Source organism: Falco punctatus (assembly GCF_963210335.1).
Source record: "Falco punctatus genome assembly, chromosome: 13".
Taxonomy (NCBI): domain Eukaryota; kingdom Metazoa; phylum Chordata; class Aves; order Falconiformes; family Falconidae; genus Falco; species Falco punctatus.
Genome location: NC_137593.1, coordinates 12,657,298 through 12,685,063, shown reverse-complemented (window position 1 = coordinate 12,685,063; position 27,766 = coordinate 12,657,298). Strand labels below are relative to the sequence as shown.

At 45.3% G+C, this 27,766-nt stretch overlaps 1 protein-coding gene across 17 annotated transcripts in view; it reads right to left on the bottom strand.

The window, feature by feature from the left end:
• LPP (LIM domain containing preferred translocation partner in lipoma) overlaps positions 1 to 27,766 on the bottom strand; it is a 371,893-nt gene that overhangs the window by 213,081 nt on the left and 131,046 nt on the right. For 3 of the 17 annotated variants that reach the window (XM_080409294.1, XM_080409295.1, XM_080409289.1), the window contains one exon: positions 25,105 to 25,169. The exons of the other annotated variants lie outside the window; for them this stretch is intronic. The gene's annotated coding sequence lies outside the window, so the exon portion shown is untranslated. The remainder of the gene's footprint in view (positions 1 to 25,104; positions 25,170 to 27,766) is intronic. 17 annotated transcript variants of the gene reach the window in all.

The following is a 27,766-nucleotide window of genomic DNA, read 5'->3' as shown; positions in this document are numbered from 1 at the left end:
CTCAGCGCCATTGTGGTTCCTGCCCTTGGAGAACCTCTGACAGGTAAAGGCAGTGCTTTTCTGGCTAGCCAGCAGACACCACCAACAAACATGTTCCACTTTTGCCTTTGAGGAGTTTCCTTCCAAAGCAAGTCATTCCTGCCGGTTCTACAGTAAACAGTATTGTTTTCAGAAGTTTCTAGCTAGATGTGGGATGTAGGGGATTGCAGAAGTCAGTGGTTGCAAGAAGGCTAAAGTCATTGAGAAACTCAGAATAAAAAGAACAAACTATTTGACACTGCAGGTTTGAGAAAACCAAGGAACAGGTAAAATACAATGGAAGGAGCATCAAGATGTTTAGGCTGGGGGAACCCAAGAAGCAGGACCTGAAAAAACATCCTGGGAGCATGCACACTGGGCAGGGGATAATGTGAACTGCACCCACCCACCTTGGCTGTCAGGGATGGAGCTGTTAAAATAGCTGCACTACCCGCTTCTAAGGGTGAATACCGCAAACTCCTCCTTCAAGGGTAATAGCAGATGGAGCCAAAAAAACATCAAACCCAATCTGATCAGTTTGGGTCTTCAAAAAGAATCCCTCTCCATTGGAGAATGGTGAGTGTCACCAGCCCTTCTGATGGACAAGCTACTTGTTGCTGCTCCTTGGATGCTAAATGCAAAGGGCATTTGATCTCTCTGCTGCTCAAGTCACTGGCTGGACCACAGAGCTTTCACTGAAAAATGAAACTGTAGGTTAAATCTACAGTTGCCCCCACATTGCTGCTCCAAGCAAATCATTCATCAGGCATGGCCTGCACTCAGTGCACCCCTTCCTAGCAAACCTGAATAAATCCAGCCACCGAACACTTAACACAGCCAGGGTGGAACAACCTCTGTCGTCAGAGCCCATGTCCCTGGGAACCCTCCCAGAGGGAGAACCACCTCTTGCTTCCTCATCAGTGCCACACATCCCTCTTTCGTGGCTGAAGCCTTCTGCACTTCTGCCTGCCGCCCTCACACTGCCATCCTCCCTGATCAGCAGTAACTCAACAGCTCCGTTCCTGATGGGGCTGCTACGAGCTTTTCCCGTGACTCCTTACTCACTGACCGCTCTAGCAACACCCCTTTCCAAAATTCACCACCCCACCCCAAACAAAAATCTCCTAAATCTTCTTTACCTCACTGTTTTGAAAGCCCTTCTCATTGATCACCACGTCTAGCTCTTCTGCACTGTGCAGGGCACTGAACTCTATCCAACTACTACTCCACAAAGCTTTTATTGAGCTACAGATTATTTATTATAAAGTACATGTATCCTCAACTGAAAGAATGCAAGTATTGGAGTATCCACCACAGCATTAGGTAAATTGTTTGGGCAAGCAATTAAGCACCATAATTAAAGTTTCTCCTTTATGTCTGGCTTTAAATTAATCTAGCTATGTCTGGCTTTAAATATACCTAGCTCTGCTTCCAGCCACTGAATTTTGTTACGCTTCTTTCATCTGCATTACTGACCTGTCTTGCTTCCTTACGCAGATCCTTTCAGAACACAGCCAGGTCACTGGTTAAATCAAATCAAATCAAATCAAAACATTTAAATTAAGTATCAATTAAACTCACTGTAAAGAGCAGACTTCTCTTGCTTCATTCATGTATATTTACTTCAAACTCTCTTCAATTTTTCAGCTATGAAATGGCGGATGCTAGCATAAGACCATTTTTCCAAGAAGGCTAACTTAAAATGGAAGGGGTAAAATGATGAATAATATCAAAGACAAAAACAAAACTGAAATCAGCTGTGGCTGCCTGAGGTTCTGTTATCCTTCCTTCCTTGGAAGCATTAGTCATCACCTACTTTTGGAGGCAGAGGATAAGACCAGACTAACCATGATAAATAACATTAAGAGCAAAGAGCGAAATCGCACTGCATAAATAAGGAAAACAGTGTGCTCTGGTTCTATCATTAGGATGATCTTAATGCCGTAAGTTCAGAAAATTCTAGCCATGAAAGAATACACCACAGCAGAGGAACTGGAATCCATGAATCCCAAGATGAGACCACATTATCTAAAAATGTCTGAGCAGGAATATCAACAGATGATAATAGCAGGCAGTAATAAAAGCCTGACAAGGTTTTTTATTCCTTTTTTTTTTCCCCCAATGTGTGGGCATAAGTGCTTGTTTTTGCTTTTAATTACAGGATGTCATTCACCTTTGAGAAGCAAAGGTAAACCAAAAAGGGTTCCAAGTCAATTTAGCCTCACATCAGATAAGCAATGGAAGAGTAGAGTAGCAATCTGTCTACTCTTGAAATCATTAGCGCATTCATCTCTGAGACAGGCTAGCTTTTCTGTGATTAGACTGTACCCAAATAAATCTTCGTTTCATTTTCATATTTATAACATGGACCAAATACTCCTTGGATGTTGATGGACTTTGCCAAAATAGAAGAACTTGTCCCCGAGTTAATTAAGCTAATGCTTCGTAGAGGGTAGCAACAGTGTTTAACAAAAAATGAGCAACAACAGTCTGTGCTTCCAGACAGTCTGCTTTGTCTTCCATCACACTCCTTCCTAAATCCACTGGCTTGACGTAGGTCCCTGATGTTCTGTCCTAGTATCACCCATGCACAGTTAGCCATCACCCCTAAGGCCAAGGGACTGACCAGATACAGGGAATCAGGACCCTGTTTGCTGACAGTAGATGCAACTGGAAGCCAGACTGCGGCTTCTCTCTGACACTATTCAGGAACATGATCGAGACATCCCCTTGCTTGGATAACACGAGTTTCTTTCTAAGGGCTTACAAGACCCATGTGTAGAAAGGCAGACTGCATTCTCCGCACTCTCCCTTCTCTTCCATCCACGTAAAAGCACTCAGAACTACTGACTTGACTTCACCTTCCAACTGAGTTCTAAAGATCAGCTCTAGCGATGAACCTAGGGGACACCCTTCACGATGCAAAGTCATGCCACGCTGTCCCTTTCAAGTGAGGCTTTCAGTCAGAGGCGCAGCCTACAAGAATGGATGTTTCTTTCCTCAGCTTACTTGTCTTCACTTTTTGCCTGAAATTCCCAAAAGCACAAAACCAAATGCCCTGCTAAAATACAGTTCTTTGCTTTGTCCTCATCACCTCCACTCCACTTATTAGCCGAAAGCAGTAATTGACGCTGACCAGAGAGATTTGCTCTTTATAAATTCCCAAAGCTGATTGTTTCTCTTGGCACTGTTCCCCTTTGAAAGTTAAATTAATTTATTTCTCCGTTTATGGCAAATGATGTCTAGCTGTGAAGCTTTCCTGCTTCTTATGGCTTCAAAAAGAGGATATAATGTCAAAATTGTGGTCTCATTGGAGGTCTTCAACCAAACATAGGAAGTGCCACAGGTATTTACAAACTCAGCCCAAGCTCTCCTTGGGTGTCCTTCCCATATGGTACTACTATCCTCATCGATTTTGCATCATATGGGAAATTATGTGATTTGGGGAACTGGGAGTCCTTTTGAATTCCCTTAGTCACTGCTGATCTGCATAACATCTCACTGAATTTATGTGCTATAATGTTAACCAGTCCAAAGAAGCATTTCCTAAGACTCTCCTGGAGGCAAATTGACTCTGGCCCTTCATGCTCCTCAAACGTCATGTCGCCAGCCAGGAACCACAAAGCTGCAGCTGCTGCTGAGCACCGGGAATCCTGTGTATGTGGCTGACGTGAGCAGTGGAGAGCTAATAGGAGTTAACTGAGCCACCAAGTGACTCCGAGACATGATTAAGAAGAATGGAACATGTTGTCACCCGCCAGTGACTGCCTTCTTGATCATATGCAAACTTGACGCGCATGGACTTTTGACTCCTTGCGGCACATCTCTCCCTGAGATCAGGTTTCCTTGCCTGCACCCATTTTAAACTGTTTATGGACATTTCTTGATGTTTTGCTTTAGTCTTTCATAACAGGTGTCAGCTGGAGCAAATTTAACTCTCCCTCTCCCCCCAGACCCAGACTTTCTTCCAATTGCCTGGATAAGGCAGGTTTTCGTGTCTTCAGTTCAATCCCCTCAAAATTAAATAAATAAATAAATAGATGGACACATAAATAAGTAATGAATAAATCCAAGTCACTTCTTCAGTTAAACAGGACTGAAAGCATTCACCAGTTTCCCACTGTGGGACATCACTAGTATTATCACAGGAATTAAAGGAGAAAGAAACCTTGTTAAAGCACTGCTTGTGTTGAATTATTCCTCGAAGGACATAATCTAGTATCTCACTCTGGCTTTAACAGCTTCAAACAAATTTCCATGGGATCCTCCAGAAGACCTGATTTAAATTCAAAGTTCACCCTGCTTTGAGCAAGGGATTTGCCCAGATGACCTTCAGAGATCCCTTCCAAAATCAATTACTCTATGACTCTAAAACGCCAGACTTCCAGCTGTGACTTTATCTGCACTCAAAAGGGTTTGTAGCAATATAGCTGTATCCTACTTAAGGTATGTCAGCAATATCACCTACTGGCAAAGCAACATTATATTCCTTGTACTCTAGTTGCAACGGTTCACAAATGAAACAGTACGTGTCCATTCTTTTAACTAAATAACTAATACTTGTAAAATAACTTTTTGTTTTTCGTAGCATGGCTGCATCCACACATTTTTTTTTGGCAGCAGATCCATGCCAGTTTGTGATGTGACTTTTCCTTTATGTACTAAAGATGCTACTACTTCTATGGTATTACTCAGACATAACAGAAAGACAGCAAGTCCATAGCGGAGACTGTAAAGACAGGATGGTAAAGAACGGTCTCTCTGCTACAAAGATGTTTGACACAGACTCATGTCACCATGATTGTAGTTCATCATATACCAACCCAATATCACATTCATTTTTATATCAAAACCCTGCTGCTGGGACAATTTTGGCATCAACCAAAAACGTACCCTTTCTTAAGTTCCCTCCTTAGTTCATTTCTCTTGTATGAGCTTCAGTAGGAGAAACGGCAGAAAGGCAAACTGAACATAAAACTTCTTTTGTTTCCTAATATAACTGCATTAGTAGTTTTGGGATTAAATGTGGGCTATTTGAATTTGACAAAACACACACCTAAAAGCTGATGAACAAGATCTTCCTTTTACAGACACGTCCCATCCTGGTGTTGGACGACAAACTAGGCTTTAAAATCCCGATAAATTGAACCTGACTGGCCCATGTGCATCGAAACAAACAGCGAGTACTGGCTCCCTGGAGATAGACAGATCTACCTAATCTAACACAACGCTAATGACCACATTACAATTTCACCAGAGAGCAGGCTGATTCTTGACTTCTGTGGTATGAAACTATCCTCAGCCACTCCAAACGCAATCATACTGGATAAAACGTTAATCTAAGGCCTCGGCTACTTGCGGTCACAACAAACCCCAGGGCAATTGCAATGGAGGACATAGACCTGTTGGTTGGCCCAAAATGGTTACTCAAGTACAGCAAAGTTTGTCGTCGAACCTTAAGAGCTGAGCCAGGAGGTAGCTCTGAGCCAGACAAACTTCTTCCAATTCTTAAAGCTTCTCTTCCTGATAACTTGACCTACAAGTTTGTGAGGGTGTTGCTGCACCACAAAGAAAAGTTTGACATGGATGTTTCAGAATTTTGTGTATAAATTGAGAGAGGAAATATATTAATAGGGACAGCAAAAGAACAGGAGAATGATGTAGAAAGATTATTTTGGGATTCTCAGGCCATGAGGTCCCTTACGCAAATACTGTTTTCCTGCACACGATTAATTTTCAAGATCCTTCTGCCAAAAAAAACTGCCTTTATTCCTTCTTTATTCATTGTCTTGCCTATAGCACAGCTCAGTACTTGGCTTCCTACTTCAACTAGGCACTGCCAAGCAACAGAGAGCTTATCCATCAGATAAAATTGTGAAGGGATTGGACTTCTCAACCAACGGAGATGTACTGGAATCAAGCCTATCAAGAGAGTCCCACGTAAGAGAAAAGAAATCAGGGCATAATAAGATGGCAAGGTTAAAGCTGTTAGAGCAAGCCCAGGCTGTCTGGATGCTGATGCTGGCTGTAAAGAAGAAGGATGGGTGCAGAACATTCAGCTCATCAGTGAGATATCAACATGACCCCAGTGGACCCAAATGGGCCCACGGCAGCATGTTGACACTTAGATAATTGTATTAGTTTTGCAGAGTGCTGTGTGTACATGTCTCAGCCCAGGGAGAAACACCAGGGATCTGAGCTCAGTGCAAAACCGATACTGAGTGAACAAGGAAACGGTGTAGAGCTTGAGGTCCTACCCAGCAAGGCTAGCATGGGTGTAGGTGGGGGTTTTATTTGTGATGGTTCCCTGCACTCCTTTTCTAAAATAGCAGTGGTTCAGGAAGAATCAGCTGCTGCCATCCCTGGAAGAAAACCTATCTGTTGTTGGCAGTCTGAACCCCAAGCTATCGAGAGGATTTCTGTGAATGGAAAAGGAGCTGCAGCCCAGAATATGGGCATAGCATGGGCCCCACTCAAGAGTGGCATCAGTGTGGGACCAGCGCCACTAAAACCTTCTTGTGACACCTTGAGGGACTGGCAGTACAAACCAGACTTTGCAACTGTAGTGCCTACAAAGGAAGCAATTAAAACAATTAATGGGCAGGAACTGTGTCCAGGATCAAAATCTTCAATCCCTGATTCTTTTCCTCCCACCTGATCCACTTAACTTTTCCTCCCCCAGATCCTAAGCTGTCCTGGAAGTCACAGTCTTGATTATGACAAATCCCTGGATGAGCTGTTCTCCTTCCTGAGCACTGCACCAAATGTGCCTCGGTTTTGGCAGTTCAGCCCATGGCACCTTGCAAATAATCAGAGGAAATAGCCTTTTTCCTATGGAAAATCCTATATCCTAACACACAGAAGAGTGATTGCTGCCAGATGGCTGGGAAGTGATGCTGCAAAGAGATTGCTAATGGAAGCAAGATATTTGAGTGCATGAAAAATGTAGGAGAGGAAGTACACAGACCCCCTCATATAAACAGTCAGAAAAAGACTAAATTTCTTTGAGCTTCACAACAATGGGTGATTTGACATCACCAAGACATGAGCACCCCAAAGTATTCTTGTCTCCCTTTTGGAACACAAAGCAAAAATACAGATTTAAGTGCTTCCTCCTTCCAGAAGCTGAAAGCCTGCAGTACTGTCAGGAAAGAAAGAGGATCTCTGCAGGTAACCAAGTCCTGCTTTTAGCAGGAGATGGACTATCACCACAAGTAGATAAGGCTTGCTGTGGCTTTGTCCTTGAAAACCTCCAAAGAGGACAATCCCCTGCTACTTGGTGACTTGTTCAAGTGTTGCGCTATTTTCCAATGAAAATAGCTTTCCAACTCTCCAGCTGAATCTCCCAATCCATGATGCATGTCCATGGCATTTTATTTTGCCATCTGGACAGAATTATTTGGCTCTGTTGCCTTCGTAACGCTCCCGGCAGAAGTCACAGGCTGCTGTTGGATCACTCCTTTGCTTCCTTTCCATCAGGAGGCAAAGCTCCCTCAGCCTCTTCTTGTAGGCCATGTGCTTTAGGTCCTTGACTTTCCCTCCTCTGGACCCTCTCCAGCTCTTCAATAACCTTCTTCAACTGCAAGACTCAAGACCGGGTAACAGCCTCACCAGCAGGGAGTAAAGGCGAACAGTAACTCGTCTCAGTCTACTGTCCAGGCTTCTCCTGAGGCAACCCCATATCCAGTCCGCTTTATTGGCAACGACAGCACACATTGGACTCGTATTTGACCTGCTGCCCACTGCCTACTCCAGGTCATATCACCAAGGAATAAAGAAGAATAAAAGCCATATTTTGAGATGGTGCCTAGGCTGGGGGAGCTCCAGAATATCCATGGCTTCACGGATAGGAGGGTAAGTCACAAGGTGATGTTAGCTAACCCTACGTTATTTGCAATAAACACAACATAGAGCTCAGTGAGAAGACAGCTGTTCAAAGAGGGGTGTTCTGGAAGGACAGGGAAATGGGTGGAGAGGAATATTAGAGCAAAGGCAAAGTCTGCCATGACGCTCTAGAGCACATCAAGATAAAACTCTGTTTTAGTAACCATAGGGCACTAGTTCTGCTCTGAATAGAAACTTGTGACCCAAGTGTCAAGTGCCTGAGATTTGATTTTCAATTCTTCTTTGAAACTCATAAAACCACCAAGCACCAGCCAAAGAAACCGTCACTCTTCCTTTTATCTCAGTGTCCATTCATTCAAGAACAGTGATACTCAAAGCTCTGGGAGATAATTCCTCAGCTGGTGGAAACCATGGTGCCGGCAATGAAGTTAACCCAGCCAGGCATGCACACCAGCCTCACAATTTTGCTAAACAAGCTCATTGTACTAAAAAGCCAATTCCAGTTGCTCCATTGCTATCACGGTGGTGTCTTCTGGTTTTGAACACCCAAATTAATTGTTTGTTCCCCTTCCCAGAAATCAGTATGAAGTTTTGTTGTGACAAAAGAGTTTCCATACCAGACTGGGCACATCGGTTCCCTAGATGTAAAATGGTTCAAACGTGACAATCTCCAGGAAAAGATTACAGTGCTCATATATCTTCACTGCACCTTCTCAGAAGAAGGAGGATGGGGGTGGGTGGGGGGGTGGAGACGGTGGGGAGAAGAGGGGAAGAGAGGAAATGAATCATGAGCAGAGGGAATTTTTGGAGGGAAGGAAAACCAAACTTTCAGTGTGTCTACAGACAGTGATACACTGCTGTGCTTTAGCCAGTGCTTATTTTATCAAATGCCCTCCAGCAGTTGCTACTGCTATCTTACAGGTCTAAGGCAAAGCATGTTCCCACACACAACTAAGCGTCTGCAAGGCATTTCAGCATGTCTTTGCTGTGCAATGCACATATTTCTCTTTCAAAGTAACACAGCTGCCAATGCCTTAATCATTCCATAGGGACCTTCAACCCCACCAGCCCCTTAAGTGCTTCATTACCTCCAGCATACTCCTGCAGAGCTCACATCCCAGGTGAGCTGTATGACACAGCTCTCTGTCAGCTAAAGCAAGCTGACTGAACTGCAGGAGATCAGAATCTGTGCAAATCAGGTCTAAAAGCCTATCTACCATCACTCTTTGTTCCCGCAAGTTTGGCCTCCTTTACTGCAAAGTATCTAGGACAAAAGGCAAGACGGCAACAAGAAACCACCTTTGAGACTGAAATTATTGCATGTTTCCTTTCATGAGATCCTGTGGGAGAGAAGATGCTTGCTCCTCTGCATGGACTCTCCAAGGGGCTATGGAGACCTGCCAAATAACGTTAACTGAGGTACCCGAGTTGTGTGTACATCCCCAAAGCTTTCTTGTTTTTAAGCTAGAAACTGCTGCCTCAAGTCATAAAAATACTATGTTTTGAAACTGTATTGATATGTTCTTGGCATAGAAAAAAAAAAAATGAACTGCAAATGCAACCAATACGGAAACTTGAGCTGCCCTTTGTTTCTGCAGGACTTAAAACACTAAGTGGGAAACCTAAGCAACAAATTAAATTGATCCATGGAAAAATGCAGTCTGCGGGACTAGTATACAGATTCCTATTTTGAAACTAGCTTGAGCACATGAAGGCATAACCTACTCTTTGAAGTTTCTAGGTTGCTCCCATCAGGTTCCTTGAGATGACACTGCTGGAGACATCATCCTGAGGAACAACTTCCACGGCAAGCCTCTTTAAAAAGCAAGCTACCTCAGGGCCATTTTTTGTGAAGCAACACCACCAGGGATCAGCTTCATCTGGTCTCTTCATGCCAGCTCTTTCCTCCCTCCTCTGCAGCCCTCTCCACAATCCATTGCCCTTCCAACCGAAGTTACGATCTAATGGCTCAAGATGACAGCGGGATCAAGCGCACCCTCAGCAAGTTTGCCGATGACACCAAGCTGTGTAGTGTGGGCAACATGCTGGAGGGAAGAGATGCCATCCAGAGGGACCCTGACAGGCTTGAGAAGCAGGCCTGAGGGGCCCTCATGAAGTTCAACAAGGCCAAGTGCAAGGTCATAAACCTGGGTCAGGGCAACCCCCAGCACGAACACAGGCTGGGCAGAGAATGGATTGAGTAGCCCGGAGGAGAAAGACTTGGGGGGGGGGGGGTGGGGGGGGGTGGACAAAAAGCTCAACATTGCTCAACAATTTGCACTTGCAGCCCAGAAAGACAACTGGATCATGGGCTGCATCAAAAGAAGTGTGGCCAGCAGGTTGAGGAAGGTGATTCTCCCACTCTACTCTGCTTTCCTGACACCCCACCTGTGTTTAGCTCTGGAGCCCCCAACATTAGAAGGATATGGCCTTGTCAGAACGAGTTCAGAGGAGGGCCACAAAGATGCTCAGAGGGTTGGAGCACCTCTCCTGTGAAAACAGGCTGACAGAGCTGGGGTTGTTCACCCTGGAGAAGAGGCAGCTCCGAGAAGACCTTATAGTGGCCTTCCAGTACCTACAGGTAAAGACAAGAAAGCTGGAGAGGGACTTTTTGCAAAGTCGTGTCATGATAGGACAAAGGGTAATGGCTTTAAACTGAAAGAGGGTAGATGTAGATCAGATATTAGGAAGAAATACTTTACTGTGAGGGTGGTGAGGCGCTGGCACAGGTCGCCCAGAGAAGCTGTGGATGCCCCATCCCTGGCAGTGTTCAAGGCCAGGTTGGATGGGACTTTGGGCAACCTGGTCTAGTGGAAGGTGTCCCTGCCCATCGCAGGGGGCTTGGGCTAGATGATCTTTAAAGTCTCTCCCAGCCCAAACCATTCTATGATTCTATGATACAGCAAGGTTATTTAATCATGCAAGGAATATGAACATATGCACGTATGTATGCACACACATGTGCACATCCCTGTTCTTTGGTTCTACATCAGTTGCTCAGGAAACTGGTAGAGGGAAAGAATAAAGAGAGAAACCAACAGTTGCTCACATGGATCAACACTTTCGGGCTCTCTCTTTTGCAGCTCATCTCACTCATACTTGTGGTTTCAACATGTGATTCACATTAGGCCCCTCTGCTCCCCATTTGATGGTTCTGCTAAACAGATGTGAATTTATTTAGTCACAGAGCCTGCTCTTTACACTGCCTCTTAGTAGAACAGATGGGCTTTTTATTTTTTTGTCCTGTTCAACAATATTCAGATAACAATCATATCCAGTGCATAGGTTTGCTCAATTTCATACGAAAATCATAGGTTTCATGATTTCATGTGAAAAGGAACAACACATGAACACAGACACGATCTCACAGGAACTCTCTTCAGCAACTAGGATACAGCACAAGAGCCGATGGTACTGATGGGGAATGCCGAACTGCAACACCAGTAACGTCTAGAGAAGCCGAAGATCTCAAGGATCCCTGAGGCCAGCCCCATAACGTCAGGCAAACGAGCGATGCACACTGCACCTAGCAGGGCCCAGAAGACACAACTCCACCAACCGCCCATCACAAAGCATGTCCCCCACGTGAAAGCTCTAGTGGAAGAGTGAGCTGAAGGATAAGCTCCTGCAACATTCATGGGGACATGAAGCCATGTGCATCTCCTGGGACTCCTCAGCATGGTGAATTAGCCTGGAAAAGCTATTCGCTCCCTGTGTGGGCATTCTTCTTTCTGCACTGAGAGTGCCTTTGGCAGCAGATGAAGCAGAACTGCACAAAGACCCTCTCAGAGCAGAATAAGGCTGCCCACATGAGAAGTACACTCGGAACAGCTATTGCACTTTAAATTCACACCCTGGCTTTGTTTCGCAATACTCTCCCTGTGCAGAAAGGCCCTAGGCTTCAGATTCAATTTCTGCCCGTATTATCCATAGCTGAGCACTGCTCCCATCCAAGGGTAAGATATAGCCTATACAAGAGGCCAAAGTAAAATCTGGGGGTAGGAGGATGAGCTTCACACTTACGTTGCGCTACCCTACATGCGGATGCACCTCTACATTGCTCAATAACTGAACACTGATGACTTCACCCTAGCAAATGGCTCTGCTATGTGGGTAAGTCATCTCTGCTTTACCACAGAAACCAAGCACGGGATGGGTATACATGGTGCACACGAATGTCGTGCCCACACCTGTGCAAGGATCTAATCCCTTTCCAAAAGCTGCAGCCCTGTCCCTCAGTCACAGCTTTGCCCTCCATGCATTACCCACCTGTTATAAAGATGACCTCAGTCTCTAGGAAAATTTACTTAGGACTTTCATTCACATTAATTCACCAGGAAAAAAAAAAAAAAGACATATATACACATACACATGCACTTTAAATATGGTTGTATCAACATTTGGTTATCTGGAGAATGAGAATTCAAGTTTCAGAAGGGAAGAAAAAGTGGAATTCTCTGCCTGAAAGGCACCTGGGACACAGTCATTAACACCCCCTCCCTGGGGGCCCTGGGAGCTCAGCTTTATTAGCCGAGCATTTACAAGAGCAGAAAAACATGTGTGGCTTTCTTTTGAGGGGGTGTGCAGAATAATTAAGCAGTATTTAAAAGCCAGTAGGTATTAGGCAGTAAAATATTTTCAGTAAGAGAAGACTGGAACTGAAGAGGACAGCTGAGTCCTTGCAGAATGACAGGCAGTTCCAGCTACAAAGCACCTCGTGTCTCCTGAGAGTTTTTTTTCTTTCTTTTTTTTTTTTTTTGGCAAGTTCTGAGCCCCCATGGTGTAATTTTCATTCCTATTAATGACCGTGCTATCCAAATGTTCTGTGTATGGACCATACACCAGTACCTCACTCCTTTGTACATCTTAAGAAGAAGCAACAAAGCAAAACACTGTGAAAGAGAGACTTTCATAAGCATAAAGCAAATTTATGTGCCTAATTCCCAAAGGCTGGTTGCCTAACCTTCAGCATGAGCCTTCAATAACTTTCTCTGAGCAGCCGAACAATGTGCTTTCTTTCCTTCATGTAAGTAAAATTAAATTCCCTCCCACTTTGCCCCACCTGCTCTGCAGACCCGGTGGGGCTGGTGCTCCTGCTGGGGCAGGATCAGTGGCAACAGAGAACATGGCATCGGGGAACAGGGTTCCCCTGCCATCCCTTCGGGCCATGTAGGAAATCTTTCCAGGCATCGCTCTCCACCTGCATCCTCCCTTCCCCGTCACCTACACCCAGACACCGCGGAAAACATTTAGCCCCTCTTTACAACAGTTTGAGCTCAGATACAAAAAGTGCTCTGTAAAAGCTACCCCACTGCAAAGCGTACAGAGCTGAAAAGCATCCAAAATGCAAAGTACGGGCATACAGATTTCAGTGGAGGGTTAAAACCGAGGGGGAACAGAGCTATCTCAGCTGGCAAAGGCTCATGATGGATAGCAGTGCGTTGTTCAGAAGAAAATTAAGAAAACATTTTGAATGCCCTCCTAAAAAGGAATAAATAGGTCCAACACTCCAACAGAAGGGGGATTTTTTGCATCTCTGAATGATAGCGCTTTGCTTTTATGGCCTGCGGCTGCTTGGGAAATTCAAAGCTATTTCTCTGAAGAATTCACTTGGACAAGCTTTATGGCTTTGATCAGTTAACTATTTTTTAATGCTAATCCACCCCAGTGATATTTGTCCTCCTTTTCCCCATGTGCACAGAAGCACAGACACAGACAAATACTACACAAAAGCAAACATTAGCCAGATGAACAGGCGGGAACAATGACATCCAGAGCCCATAACCAAACACCAACTTCATTCTGTTTTATTCTTTTCTATTCTAGCGGCTCAAGGTCCTTTGGCCCAGTATGACCTGCCAATGAAAATTTAGGAATCACATTTTGGTGCCCAGCAGGTATAATGCTCACTCAGCGATTTGGCCACAACTACTCTCACTCAAATAAAAAAATGTAAATAATTTCCCCTAAAAGTTGCCATAAAAAGTGTGGTTGAAAGGCCTTATTTGAAACTTACACAAACGCCTACAAGGAGCCCAAGTGCTGCCCCATCCTCCAGATGAACAAATGAAGGTGCAGAAATAGTGATTTGCTTACATTTACGGAGCACAGACTGAAAATGAGCCAAGAACCGGACTGAAGTTACCAGCCACCCATCATCTCACTGGAATTGCTCTAACCTCTCCCACAATCTCAGGCTTACAACCTGAGCATCACGCTAAGCAAAACTCCGTTTACAACCACAGCATACAAACTTGCCTCCTTGTTTAGGGCACCAAAGTCTGCGTACCCAGAACATGCCAAATATCTAAGCTAGTACTTAATTATCTATCATATTAGTTGCACCAATGTGGCATCCTATGACATACACAGCAGCCACTACACCAAAAAGAAACCCAACAACCCTGAGTAAGGGACAGTCCCTGCTCTGCAGTACCTTTGCTATTCAGGCTGCTATCTAAACTTTGCTTGCTGTCTTTGGGTAACAGATTCAGGCAGTATTTCCTGTGGCAGAGAATTACACAGGCTGATTACCCTCTGCGGAAAAATGAAGAAATCCTGGAAGCAATTTTCTGTCTCAATTGTTCCCAGAGTGCAGGAACAATCTTTTAGCCCTCTTCCTATTTTCTGCTCAATGCCATCCAGGCTCAAGGGGCAGGAGCCATCCAACAACGCCTCAGTTCTGGATCCTGCAAACACTCACCCAGGTGAAACTTTACACAAGTAGCTCTACAGACTTCAACCACCATCATCCTTGAACTTGGCCACAAAGTTTTTAGAGGACAAAAAGAACAGAATGAGATAGGTGAGAAATTCAAAGTACCTGGGAAATGTTCAGTCCTAGGTAGGACCAGGCTTGTCTCAACAGTGTAACACAGATAAACAAAGTGTTTCTGATGCACATTTCTTAACCTAGCTCTTTCAAAATTCATGACCAGACTTTTACAGGAGATCAAGAAAGAGCAGCTGAGCATTGTGCATCACAGGTAGAGCTCATAAGAGCATAGATCATTTTCTCAAACTAAAAATTTCATTACCATAGGAAAAAAAAAGATATTTTCTATGGGGGGAAAAAACCAACCACACCACTTTTAAGAGAAAAATCTGAATGCTGATGGCTTTCTATCAGCCTGAAAGCATTCCCATGCAACACTACCATTCCAGCATTGACAGCATCAGTAGGTGCGGAAGGCTGACTGCCAGTTTCTAAAGTGCCCATGCAGACTACACACTCCAGGAGACACCACCAGGACTCCCAAGCTCCACAGACTAAGGAAATGTGCTTTGGCTACAAGACTGACCCACAAAGAGCGGGACAGGACTGTACCGCACACTGATCCGCACCCCTCTGCATATGCTGCGGCAGTGACTCCAAATACAAATTTTTCAGCATTTTGACAACAAATACTTTTCACCCAGGCACATACCCACACTCAGAATTGTTCAATGAGAACCTTGTTTTCTACCCAAAAGAACTCTGATAGAAAATACTCAGTTTTCCCTAATCGATAGGGCTTAAGCATCTGTCAAAATATTTTCTTGAACTGACACTGTCGGTGCCAGAGCAGGAGAACAAGTTCTTTAGATAATCTGCCTCCAAAGGCAGGTACTGACCTTTCAGTTGCGTTACTACTTTTTTTAATAAAGGTAACATTTAAAAAGCAGTTACTTTTCAGCCCATAATGCTGGGAGAGAGGGAGGGAAGGGGGCTGCATGCCTGCTGCAGAATCACATGGCCAATCTTAGTATCACTTAATTTTCAAATGAGGAATTTGGTAGTAAACAACCTTTTCCTTGTACACAAACATTTTTAATTTCATGCCCTGCTAATCATACATCTGTTAGAGCTCCTCTTCCATCCATTGCAGCGATGGTAATGAAAGAAAAATCAGCACACTAACAATGTGGTTGGTCTAAAATGAAAATTGAATAATAATCAATTTTCCTCAACGGGATGAGGGAATGCAGCAAGCAGCAGCACCCATTCAGTGGAGGTGACAAAGACACGGTTTGAAAAGCAACACCTTCACATTGGCCTTGCCAGTGGCCCTCGCTGCCAGCAGCCCCTCTGCCACCGGCTGTGCTTTGTGTGAGAGCCTTTCCAGGACCAGCTTCCCCAGACTGTTTGTCTCAGGCTTCCTGGTGGTCCACGCCAGGCACCACCACCAGCACAGCCTCTCACACCATCGTCACCTCAACCAACAGCCACCTCCCTCCCCCCTGCCTTTCCTTTCTGGTTTTTTCCTCACCTCCTCTATGAGCAGGATATTCCTGTGAGAGATGCTACAGCAATGCCTCCACCGTCCCAAGTCTCCTTCCAACAGTGAGATCCAGCGGGCCTCAGTGTACCACACTTCAGACGTGTTCGGCACCCTTACCTGCATCTTCCATACATGAGAGCTGGCTAATGTGCTACTCAAAAGCGCACTTAAATATGTGATTACACCCCTGAAAACACATTTTTATTATCTCTTGAATAACGTCAGTGAAAGAGTTGAGGCTGTTATTTAATAGACATGCCCAGCTGAAATGCCAAGTCAGTCAGGCCCCAAGAAACACACAATCAAGAAGACCATCTGATTTGACCTAAAGAAGAAATTTTTTTACAATGAGACACCGTAACAGGTTGCCCAAAGAAGCTGTGGATGCCCCATCATGGGAAATCACAGAATCATAGAATCATTTGGGTTGGAAAAGACCTTTGAGATCATCAAGTCCAACCATTACCCCAACACTGCCAAGTCCACCACTAAACCGTGCCCCTCAGCAGGATGACACATTTTTTAAACACCTCCAGGGATGGTGTTTAACACCACCTCCCTGGACAGCCTCTTCCAGTGCCTGACCACCCTTTCAGTGAAGAGTTTTTCCTCATATCCAATCTAAACCTCCCCTGGTGCAACTCGAGGCCGTTTTCTCTCATCCTGTTGCTTGTTATCTGGAAGAAGAGACCGACCCCCACCTGCCTACACCCTCCTTCCAAGTGGCTGTAGAGAGCGATAAGGTCCCCCATGAGTCTCCTCTTTTCTCCAGGCTAAAAATCCCCAGTTCCCTCAGCTGCTCCTTGTAAGACTTGCTCTCCAGACCCTTCACCAGCTCCGTTGCCCGTCTCTGAACACACTCCAGGACCTCTGCCATCCCTCTTGCAGTGAGGGGCCCAAAACTGAACCCAGGGTTCAAGGTGCAGCCTCACCAGTGCCCAGTGCATGGGGATGGCCACTGGCCCGGTTCTGCTGGCTACACTGTTTCAGGTACAAGCCATTAAGTACCTCAGCCTTCTCCTCATCCCTTGTGGCAATGTTCTCCACACCCAATAAAGGATGAAGATTAGTCATATCCTTTTGTTTCTAAAGTATTTGTAAAAACATTTTTTTATTATCTTTTACGGCACTAGCCAGCCTGAGTTCTGTCTGGGCTTTCACCTCTCTAATCTTCACCCTGTCTAACTTCACAACATCCTTACAGTCCTCCTGAGTTACCCACCTCTTCTTCCAAAGGTGGTAGACTCTCCTTTTTTCTGAGTTCAAGCCCAAGCCCTCTTTTCAGCCAGGCTGGTCTTCTCCCCTGATGGCTCGTCTTTCAGCACACGGGCACAGCCTGCTCCCGTGCCTTTAGGACTACCTTCCTGAAGAACGTCCAGCCTTCCTGGACCCCTTGGCCCTTCAGAACTATCTCCCAAGGGACTTTGTCAACCAGGCTTTTAAACAGGCCAAAGCTGGCCCTCTAGAAGTCCAAAGCAATAGTTCTGCTGAGCCCCCTTCCTTACTTCTCCAAGAACCGAAAGCTCTAATACCACATGATCACTGTGCCCAAGATGCTTTCTGACCACCACATCACCCACCATTCCTTCTGCTGTAAACAGCAGGTCCAGTGGAGCATCTCTCCTGGTTGGCTCACTCACCAGTTGTTTCAGGAAGTTCTTTTCCACATGCTCCAGGAACTTCCTAGGCTGTTTCCTCTCTGCTGTGTTGTATTTCCAGCGGACATCTGGTAAGTTGAAGTCCCCCACAAGAACAAGGGCTAGCAATCTGGAGACTTCTCCCAGCTGCTTGCAGAGTGTTTCATCTGTCTTTTCAACCTGGCTGGGTGGTCTATAACAGACTCCCACCAGGATATCCATCTTGTTGGCCCTCCCCCTGATTCTTACCCATAACACTCAACCCTAACCATCATTCAGCTCTAGGTCGGTTCAAGGTCAGGTCAGATGCGACTTTGAGCCACCTGGTCTAGTGGAAGATGTCCCTGCCCATGGCAGGGGGGTTGGACTAGATACTCTTTAAAGTTCCCTTCCAACCCAAACCTTTCTCCGATTTTATGATTCTGTCTTGCGCTGCCCACACTCATCTTTTCTGGACTGCTGATACACAGATTTTGCCCTTTTAGACTCCCATTCCCTTAGCTGTGCTGGGAACTCTGAATCAGAAATATTGCACTTGCAAGACCTATGCAATGGTAACTGCGAGTTTTAATAAGCAATGGGAATCCATCTGAAGCCCCAGGCAATGTGGCACAGAGATGTCATTGGCAGAGGTACATGGCTCTGCTACACCAGAGACTCCTGTCTGGCCTCCAACCTCCGTATTAGCATAACAGACCCTCCCTTTCCAGGGGATGTTTTCTAAAGCACAGTTATCTACATAAGCTCTTCATTATGAAGTGCAGTTGTTTGAGTAATCGGCTTTAAGGAGACTTGTAAGTTAACCAGTATCAATTAATTACTCCCATTTTGCAGATAAGCAAACAAATGAACAGAAAAAGGGAAGTATCCTGGTCTAAATTCACAGAGGGGTGTTCAGGGCACAAACGCACTCCTTGACCTGGGTCCAGAGTAATCAAAGCCCCTGGGGAGGGGACCTTGGCATCTCCAGTCCCCTACCTCCTCCTCCTCCTCTAGGAGCAACACCAACCCTGCCCTGCAACCACTCCTTCAGCTCACTGAGGATGGATAGGCAGCCTCAAGTTCTTTATTTTACTTGTCCCTTCATGCTAAAGCTATAGGGATTAGAAATGTTACTGTACAAGCCAGCTTTTTATTACCCAAGAGACAGATTTACCCCAGCTGCCCCAAAATGCACAGTTCTACCTGGGGGCATCAGCATTGCTCAGTCTGGGCTCACCGCCAGCAGCCCCGCTGCCTGAGCCCCAGCACACAGCAGGCTTGGGGCAAACACTGGGGACACAAGGCAAAGGTGATCCACCAGGCTGTACCTAAGACTAGGTGACCACATTCAGCATGAACGCAGGCACTGACACACCCCACCTGTCCATATGCAAAAGCATTCAGCTCTGGATTCTTCTGACCTCTATCAAAATGCATTCAGTCAAACAGCTTTACCAGAATTAACAGTGAAAAGGAAGGGGGAAGGAATATGAAAAGACTTTTTTGAGCAAAAGTACTCTGAGACACATTTGATGTAATAGTCATATGATTAACAAACTGTCATATCAAAGTTTTCTGCAAAGTAGGAACACTCTGACAGTTCATATTTTAAAAACTGACATTTTGATTCATTACTGTAAATAGCACTCTGTATTAAATATTGTGACAAGGCACACAGTGTAATTTTTGAGCTCTATAACATTTAGGAAGTACTGGATTTTTTTATTTTTTTTAAAAAGCACGTATGTCATCGTTTAACCCCAGCTGGCAACTAAGCCCCACACAACCGCTTGCTCCCTCCCCCACAGCGGGATGGGGGAGAGAATCAGAAGAGTAAAAGTGAGAAAACTCATGAGTTGAGATAAAGACAGTTTAATAGGTAAAGCAAAAGTCACACACGCAAGCAAAGCAAGGAATTCATTCACCACTTCCAGTGGGCAGGCAGGTGTTCAGCCATCTCCAGGAATGCTGGGCTCCATCATATGTAACAGCGACTTGGGAAGACAAACTCCATCACTCCGAACATACCCTCTTCCTTCTTCTTCCCCCAGCTTTATATGCCGAGCATGGTGACATATGGTATGGAATATCCCTTTGGTCAGCTGGGGTCAGCTGTCCCGGCTGTGTCCCCTCCCAGCTCCCGGTGCACCCCCAGCCCACTCGCTGGCAGTGGGGTGGTGTGAGAGGCACAAGAAGCCCTTGGCGCTGTGTAAGCGCTGCTGGGCAGTAACTAAATCATCCCCAAATTATCAACACTTTTCAGCACAAATCCAAAACATAGCCCCATACTAGCTACTGTGAAGAAAATTAACACTATTGCAGCCAAAACCAGAACAATGGATATCATCAAAAGCAGTTACAGCAGAACTCCAAGAAAGCTTCTAGAGGAGAGAATCATTATTTCTGAAATAACCTACTTCTCTGCCATCATCTCAAGCACTGCTGGGAACTCAGGCCCACAAGGATCTTAACGTACTGTTTGCATAATAAAATAGGGAATTGTCTCGCGGAACAAAAGAGCTATAAGGAAAGTGGCTACATTAAATAATGTAAAATTACTCACTAGCAAATCATCCTGAAGTTGGCATAAGAGGAAGAACACTAAAAGGTGCTGAATTACCACTCAGAATATCGGAGAGTGCAGGTTCATAACAAAGATAAACAACATGATACCCAAATGACTGCCCAAGTGTGCATCTTGTTTATCCCCTCAGTCTTTAGCCACATGTTTTGCCCCCTCCTCTGTCTCACCACTCACATTTATAAAGGATAAATAAGACTATATGGGCAGAAACGAGGACTGGGGGCACACGGACAGCAGGACCACCTCTTCCAGCAATGGTACAAACTCAAGACTGGTTGAACCTGCTCATGAAACCACCCCTGTGTTCAGTTATTGCCCATCTTTCCCTCCCCACAACACGCAGAAACCATTACATCCTTCCCGGCAGCTCTGTTTTGTCTATTTAGACTGTGAGCTCTTGAGGACCCCTGTGCAAGGAGACCTCAGCCAGTCCTCTAAGACCTGCTGAAACCCAAACCTGGGCAGAGAGCTGCTACCAACCCCTGCCACCCAGCACAGCCAAGCCCATCACAGGCAGAGGCAGGGCAGACAGCAGTTCCTCGCTGCCAGGGCGAGCAGGTGGGGCTGCTCAGATGGAGCTATCCAGGACTTCTCCTTGCACAGGGGTCCACAGCAGGGCGATTCAAACTGCAGGGAAGCTGTGAGCCACCAGAACTGACCCACCAACCAAGACCACTTGATCCCCTTGCCACTCCCTGCCAAGTTCCTCCCAGCTCGTAGATCCTTGTCCCTGGATCACTGGCATACGGGCAAACAGGATGGGGCCCAGAAGCAATAAAGCAAATGTTTTGCATTTCCTCAAAAGCAGCTTGTATGATAGAGAAATTAAAAATAATAGCTCCAGCTAACACAGAAAGACTTTGACAGAGCAGCAGAGGAAAACCAGAGGCTGCCTAGCCTGTTTGCAAGATGCTCAGGTGTTATTAGGATTGCAGTCAAGGGCTTTAGAAAGAAAAATGGTTACCATTATCGTTACTTGCAGCCAGCTGCAAGTGGAGCTCTGGGCTCAGTCTACTGAGAGAATGGATATGCTGCCATAAACACAAGCCCAGAGCCTAGTCTGGGACATGGTGAGGCAGTCATGCACACCGAAGACGGATCACAATACTGTTTTAACAGGGGTCGGATCCAGCACAGCCTGTGTTTCCCCAGGAGCAGCTACACACCACTCACACACTGAAAAATCTTGTAGATGTGTTTGCCTGCCAGCAAGTGTGGTAGTAGTAGTGGTCTAGCCAGACATCCAAAACATATTGGCACCACTATAATTTGTCCATTCACCAATATGTTTTCCTAAAAACATCCATATGCTTTTCCTGAAGTTCCCATATGCTTTTGCAAAGAGAAACAAAAACATTTTGTTAGTTGCGAGCAATTGATCGCCACATATTTCACAGAAGTCAAGTAGAAAAACAACAACAAAAAAAAAGCAGTCAGCTGTTTCCCCTCCCTTTCGTCTCCTTTCACGGAGGGAACTGTGAAGAGCAGGAGAAAAATTCAGCCCACAGCAAAATACACACACAGCTCATTTTTTGCACTGCCAGATATTCTAGGAATTACAGGAGGAATCTTCATTAAAAACAAGCTATCAAAGATCTGGCAGCCAGTGGCATACCAGACAGTAATTCACTGTTGGATGTTCGGCTCCGTGCTCAGGGCTAGCTCGGGTCCTCACTGCGGACAGTGCAGCCCACATGAATCCAGGCTCCTGGAGAAGCCTGTTAAATGAGCCTGGGAGGGGGGCGGGGAGGGCAGTGCGATAAAGAGGTTACAGCCTTTCTGATTCACAGGACAGCTCATACGATGCAAATTATATATACTGCAAGTGTAAAGCCCCTTCTCATGTGTAGGACTTCCCAGCCATGTGTGCTGCCTGGCTAATGCAAATCCCAAAGCAGCGAGCGTGCAAGGGGAGCAGGCAGACTGCCTGGTTCAACAGGGAGCAGGCATGTGGGTGTACAAGTACACATGTGTCAAGGCTGGTGCGTGTGGGAACCGTAGCTATTTAGTTAGAGACTCACTAAGAAATGCAGCAGACCCAGGGCCAACGTTCAAAGAGAGCAGTGTGAAAAATTTCTCTGGAGAAAGATTAGCGTGTGTTCTTTACACAAGAAAAATTAAAGAGAGAACCATAATATGGGCAAATCTACTTCTGAAAAGCCAAGCACACTGCATGCAGGAGCAGATGAGAGGGGAAGAACTTTGTTACAGGAACACTGAAGCCCTTCTTCCCTGGAAAAGAAATTCAGCTATTGCTGTGTGAAGTTCTGATGTTAGCCTTGCCTTCATCACACTCATGTTACAGGAATACAGCTGCTCTCTTCCCAAAACGGCCATACACATACCTGCATACTGCTATAACCCCATGCATGAAGAGCTTCGGATCATCTTTGTGAAGACCATGAAAAACACACGATAGCAGATGCCAAATGACTACTGCAGTGCTTGACTTGGCAGTTTCAGCCTTAAGGTAGGAGTCTGAGACTGACCTTCTATATAGAACACCCAGAACAACATGCACCCTTCTACCAGAACAAAGAATTTCTGTGATGCAGTCTCATGTTCTACAGTTCTGAAAATTTAACCAGGAACGCTCTTTGCAAAGTTAGCATTTTCTTACGGTGATTTAATCTCACATAAGACCTAATGAGAGGCCAGGTGCAACAGGTCAAAAGCCCAATTTTCCACAGAAACAAAGCTGAAAACCCAGTCAGGAAAAGATAAATCAATCTCTTGCACAGGACACAGAGTAAATAACCAATTTGTCGCAGACAGCTTGCTTGGCAAGATACATTTTATGATATGTTTTTGTCCTGAGAACAGTTGTAAGCACCTGAACACCTGACTTCACCACTTGAATAGAAAGCAAAAGTAACACTGTCTCATTTAGTTAATAGTCTATAAGGAAGGGCTTCTTCCTAGATTTCATATTTACAGCAACCCACTGGGACAGTTTATTTGACTTAGCTAGGAAAGCTGCCACAGAAAGAGTGAGATTAACGGAAGAGCTGCCATTAATCTTCCATAACCCAGCAACTGGGAAGACCAGGCCTTGAACTAAATTCTACTCTCTTTGTTATTAATCTCCTATCCTCTACTTATTAATCCCTGGTCTGTCTTTGTCTTTCAACATTAATAAATGTCCCCAATGGTTTCCAGTAAACAGGATGCTGAAATCGCATCTCAAGCTAGCTATAATTTACACAACAACAGCAGCTACGCAAAAAAAACCTACAAAAAAGTAAACCCAAGAAGAGGGTAAAGGAAGAACAGAGGGATGTGCGATGTGTATCAGAAGGGCAGAAAGAAAGGGCAGTTACACACACGACAGGGTAAAGCAGTGCCACTCCTGATTTTGGCATGCCATACAAACATCTTGCACTTCTCAAGCCAGGTAATATCAAGTAGCTCCACTAGTCAAAACCACCAGCGTAGTGGAAGAACAAAACCCAACACAGCCCTTTCCACGTGACAATGGGCTGCCCTGGACCCACAGTGGCTCCTAACGCAGCCCCCAGTGCACACCCCACGTGTGCCCTTCTGGTGCTGCCACGGAGCTCAGGGAACCATCACCACAGCGGAGACTGCCCAGAGCCACCGCACCCTCCTAAGGCACATCTCCTGGAGAACCTCACGGACACCGAGCAGTTGCAGACCAGCTACCAGCTATACCTGTTCATTCACGATCCGCTTCTCAACGGGGCTGCTCGCTGCTTTCTTCCCCCAGTTGCCATGACTTTGTAGCACCTCTAGCACCTCTTTTGCCTCCTGGGATGGCACGACAGAGAGGCTTGAGGACAGACCTACTGCTCTGACACAGCTCCTGTTTTGCAATCTTACCCTTGCTGCAATCCTATCATCGTATCATGGGACAGGCACAAAGCACAGTTCATGTCCTACACATTATCTGGCAAGTGATTCCTACAAGAGTTTGGGGTAGTTTATCAGGGTGATCCTGAAGTCACAGCTAAACATCTCCAGTAATTTCATGGAACTGGCAATTCTGATTAATTCATTTGCTCCTCACATGAATTTCTACTCAGGTTATTCTTAATAGGCTTATACACTTCTCTGCTTTTGTCCACTCAAGCACAGTTAGATTAAAGGTAGCAATACAGTCATCTCTCCATCATCAGCTGGGAACACATCCAGGCTGCAGAAAGCCTGGGGATGGGGATGCGAGTTCAGGTCTGCAAGCAGGAAAGTCTCATTGAAAAGCAAGTCGAAACAATAAGGTCCACAGGACCTTATTTATATTTGTATATTTATATTTGTATTTATGCATACCTAAATCACTTTGGAAGATGAAGTCTTCAGTCCTTCACTCACCAGAATGCCTCCTGCCCAGCCTAAATAGAGCATCTCTTCTAAAGACAACCTCAGTATTAGTCAATACGATTCAATCTGCAATAACAGGATCTTCCCTGTAGAAGAGTCGAGAGTTTAAAAGCCTGAGACTACAGCACAGGAAACAAAAGACTACAAGCTTGATGATTTCCATGGGTATGTCAGACTGCATGAAACACTCATTATATTATATTCATATTCCATTAAACTCTCCCATTCCCAGGCGGCCCTACACATTTGCTGTTTCCAGACCAGGACCCAGAAATAGTAAAACCACCTTGAGCCTCCTGAGTTAGCCTGGTCTCCCACCACCCCAGGCTCTGGAGAAATGCCCATCATTTGCTGAATGACCGAACATGGTCCCAGGGTCTTCTCACTCTCTCTAAACTCAGTAGTCAGCAAAAGCCTCAGGACCTGATCCATTCCTCGCCTGGAGGCAAGGCAGCCCCGTCAAGCACCCAGACAGATGTATGGACAGGCTCTTCCAAGGGACCTCTGCAGGTGCAAACAGAAAGGTCAGAATCAATGTTCTGCTCATAAAAGCAGAAGGTAAATCAAGCCGGCTGTAACACCTTGCCGTAACTCCTCGCCAAGAAAACAGCCCCAAAAGGGCTCGTAATGCCAGCTGCCCTCCTGTGTGGAGCAGACCACAGCTTTTTTTCCCCTCTTGATACAACTTGCGCGTCGGTCTGTCCCTGTTTTGACCCATGTAATGGTTTTTCACATGTTGGCAGGATAGATTACATCTGAGAAGCGTCAGAGAAACTGAGGTTTATTTGGGAGAGAAGCTACTCATTTTAAATTACTGTAGAGCTGGTGAAAGGCACTGACGTCAGGGCTGTAGGTTACAAAGTCTCCTTCAAAGCCTGACCAGAAACCCTTCTGCCTCTCATGCTTAAAAGGCCTCTGCTTCCCGAGCCTTCTCCGCTGCTCAAGCCGATGGTGAGTCACCCCACAGCGTTGGCTTTGCCATGCGAGCAGCAAGAGGAACCAAAGCCGAGATGAGAGGCATTACACACACAGCAATTGTGTGCTGAACAAGTGGCAGGGTGGGACAGCCCAAACCCTACCTCCACCTCCAGCCCTGGTCTCCTTCGGAGCACCTCCCAAGACACCCAGTTAAAAAGAAAACAGAGGTTTTGTGAGTGACCACAAGCTGCTTCCAACCAGCAGCCTTTCATACTTCCAGCTTATTGATACTTGAGCCTACTCTGATGTTCTCTGTTTCCTTTCATCTCAGTCCTAAAGAAGAAATAAGTCTGAAAAATACTAGCGACGACTAGTGAAAGTTCCAACCCACTCCCCACCTGCCCCAGCTCTCCCAACCCACCATGCTCCTGGCTGCCCCAGGTCACCCCCAGCTCCTCCTAACTGCATCCTCACCCCTATTTTCCTGAAGTCTAATTACTTCTTAACAAACATGGCTGAGATTAGCCAAGGAGTTAAAAATTGTTACAGAGATGGAGGAGAGACATCTAGCCAGTCACACACATTATTGTTTTAATGAAAACAGGCTGAAACCCACTCATCCCACCATCAATTGTCTTTGCTCAGGAGAACCAGGTTTGGCAGGGCAGCAGCTTCACCCTCCTGGTCTGTGGTGGAAGAAGGGGAGCACAGGAGAGGAGAAATGCAGCAGTTGCTTCAGATCCACAGCAAAGCACAAGAAGAAAAGAGAAATTCGCTGAGGACCTGCCCACACAGACGCTGGATATTCCTTTCATATTTGCTATGACAAAAAATTCATGTTAACATTTTTGCAAGCACTGTAAGCCCGTATCAAGTAACACCAAAGAAGCAGACAGGTGTTCTGACCACAGAGAAGACAGCACAGGCAAACAGTTTGGAATTTATTATTATTGTTGTTTTTTAAAGGGTGAAACAAATCCCAGAGATTTTTCTGTGCATGATACATTTTCTGCTCCCCTGTTTGATGTTGCTTTCAGACTTAAGACTTCAAATAGCTAACACTAACCTATGCCTCAAGCCTGCTTTAAACGAATGCCCCTTATGTGACCAGAAATGAATGCATGGTGAATCACTTATGCCACACAGAGTGGGGGTGATGAGTGGTGGTCCGTGTCTGCTGGCTGCCGCATGGACACAAGTACTTTGGGGGAAAGGAGATCGCAGCACTCTCTGCATCACAGCCCGACAATTCAGCAGCAGTGCCTTTGCATTTTTGGAGCTGGAAAGCCCAAGCTCCAGGTCAACAGCCCAACCATGAGCAGTCAGAAAGAGCAAAATAACAACTGGCATTTTCTACAAAGTATGTGTGTATATAATCTGCGTAGACTGCACTTCTACTCTCTTGCCTGCCTTTGGGAGATGCTTAACAGAAGCTGCATTTTAATTACTAGTCCAAATCAAGGGAATCTGATCTTGACAGCAAGGGAAAGAGAGAAACCCAAAGTTACAGACTTCGGGGTATGTGGGTCCCAGCTTTTCACTTCTCTGCTGACATTACTGCTTCCAGGAATTAAATCAAAATCCCACATAACTTCAGAGAGGTTGCAATTTGCATCTAAAGTGCTGCCTAAGCCTCAGTTGTAATAAACAGATACAGCTCCACCAAAATCAAAGGAGTTATTCTGATTTTGTCTGGTTATGGATCTACAGACCCATAAACATTACAGCTCATCCAACCTCCAGCTAAATATCTTCTAACAGAAGACCATTATCTTTGTCAGATTGATTGGGATTTCTTGTTTAAAGCACTCTTGAAGACTCATTAGCATTGTTGAGTTTTGGTGGTTGTATTTTAAGAATAAACCCCAGCAGCTATTAAACACTTGAAAAAGGCATGTTAACAGTTTACAAACAAAGCTGACGTGGAGATACAACTATGTTATTGGATTTTCATTGGAAAATTGGTAAAATGGAAGGAGCAAAGAAAACAGAAAAATGAAACTGAGCTGTGCACACACACTGAAAAATCACCAGTTATTTGACAGATAAGAAACTAAAAAGAAACACAGGGACGAGTCAAGCAAAATCATGCTAGAAAAAAAATAAATCCTCTCCTCCTTTTGAGCCTTACTAAATCATATTTCAGGTATAGTGGACATACAAGACAACGTGCACCCCAAGAA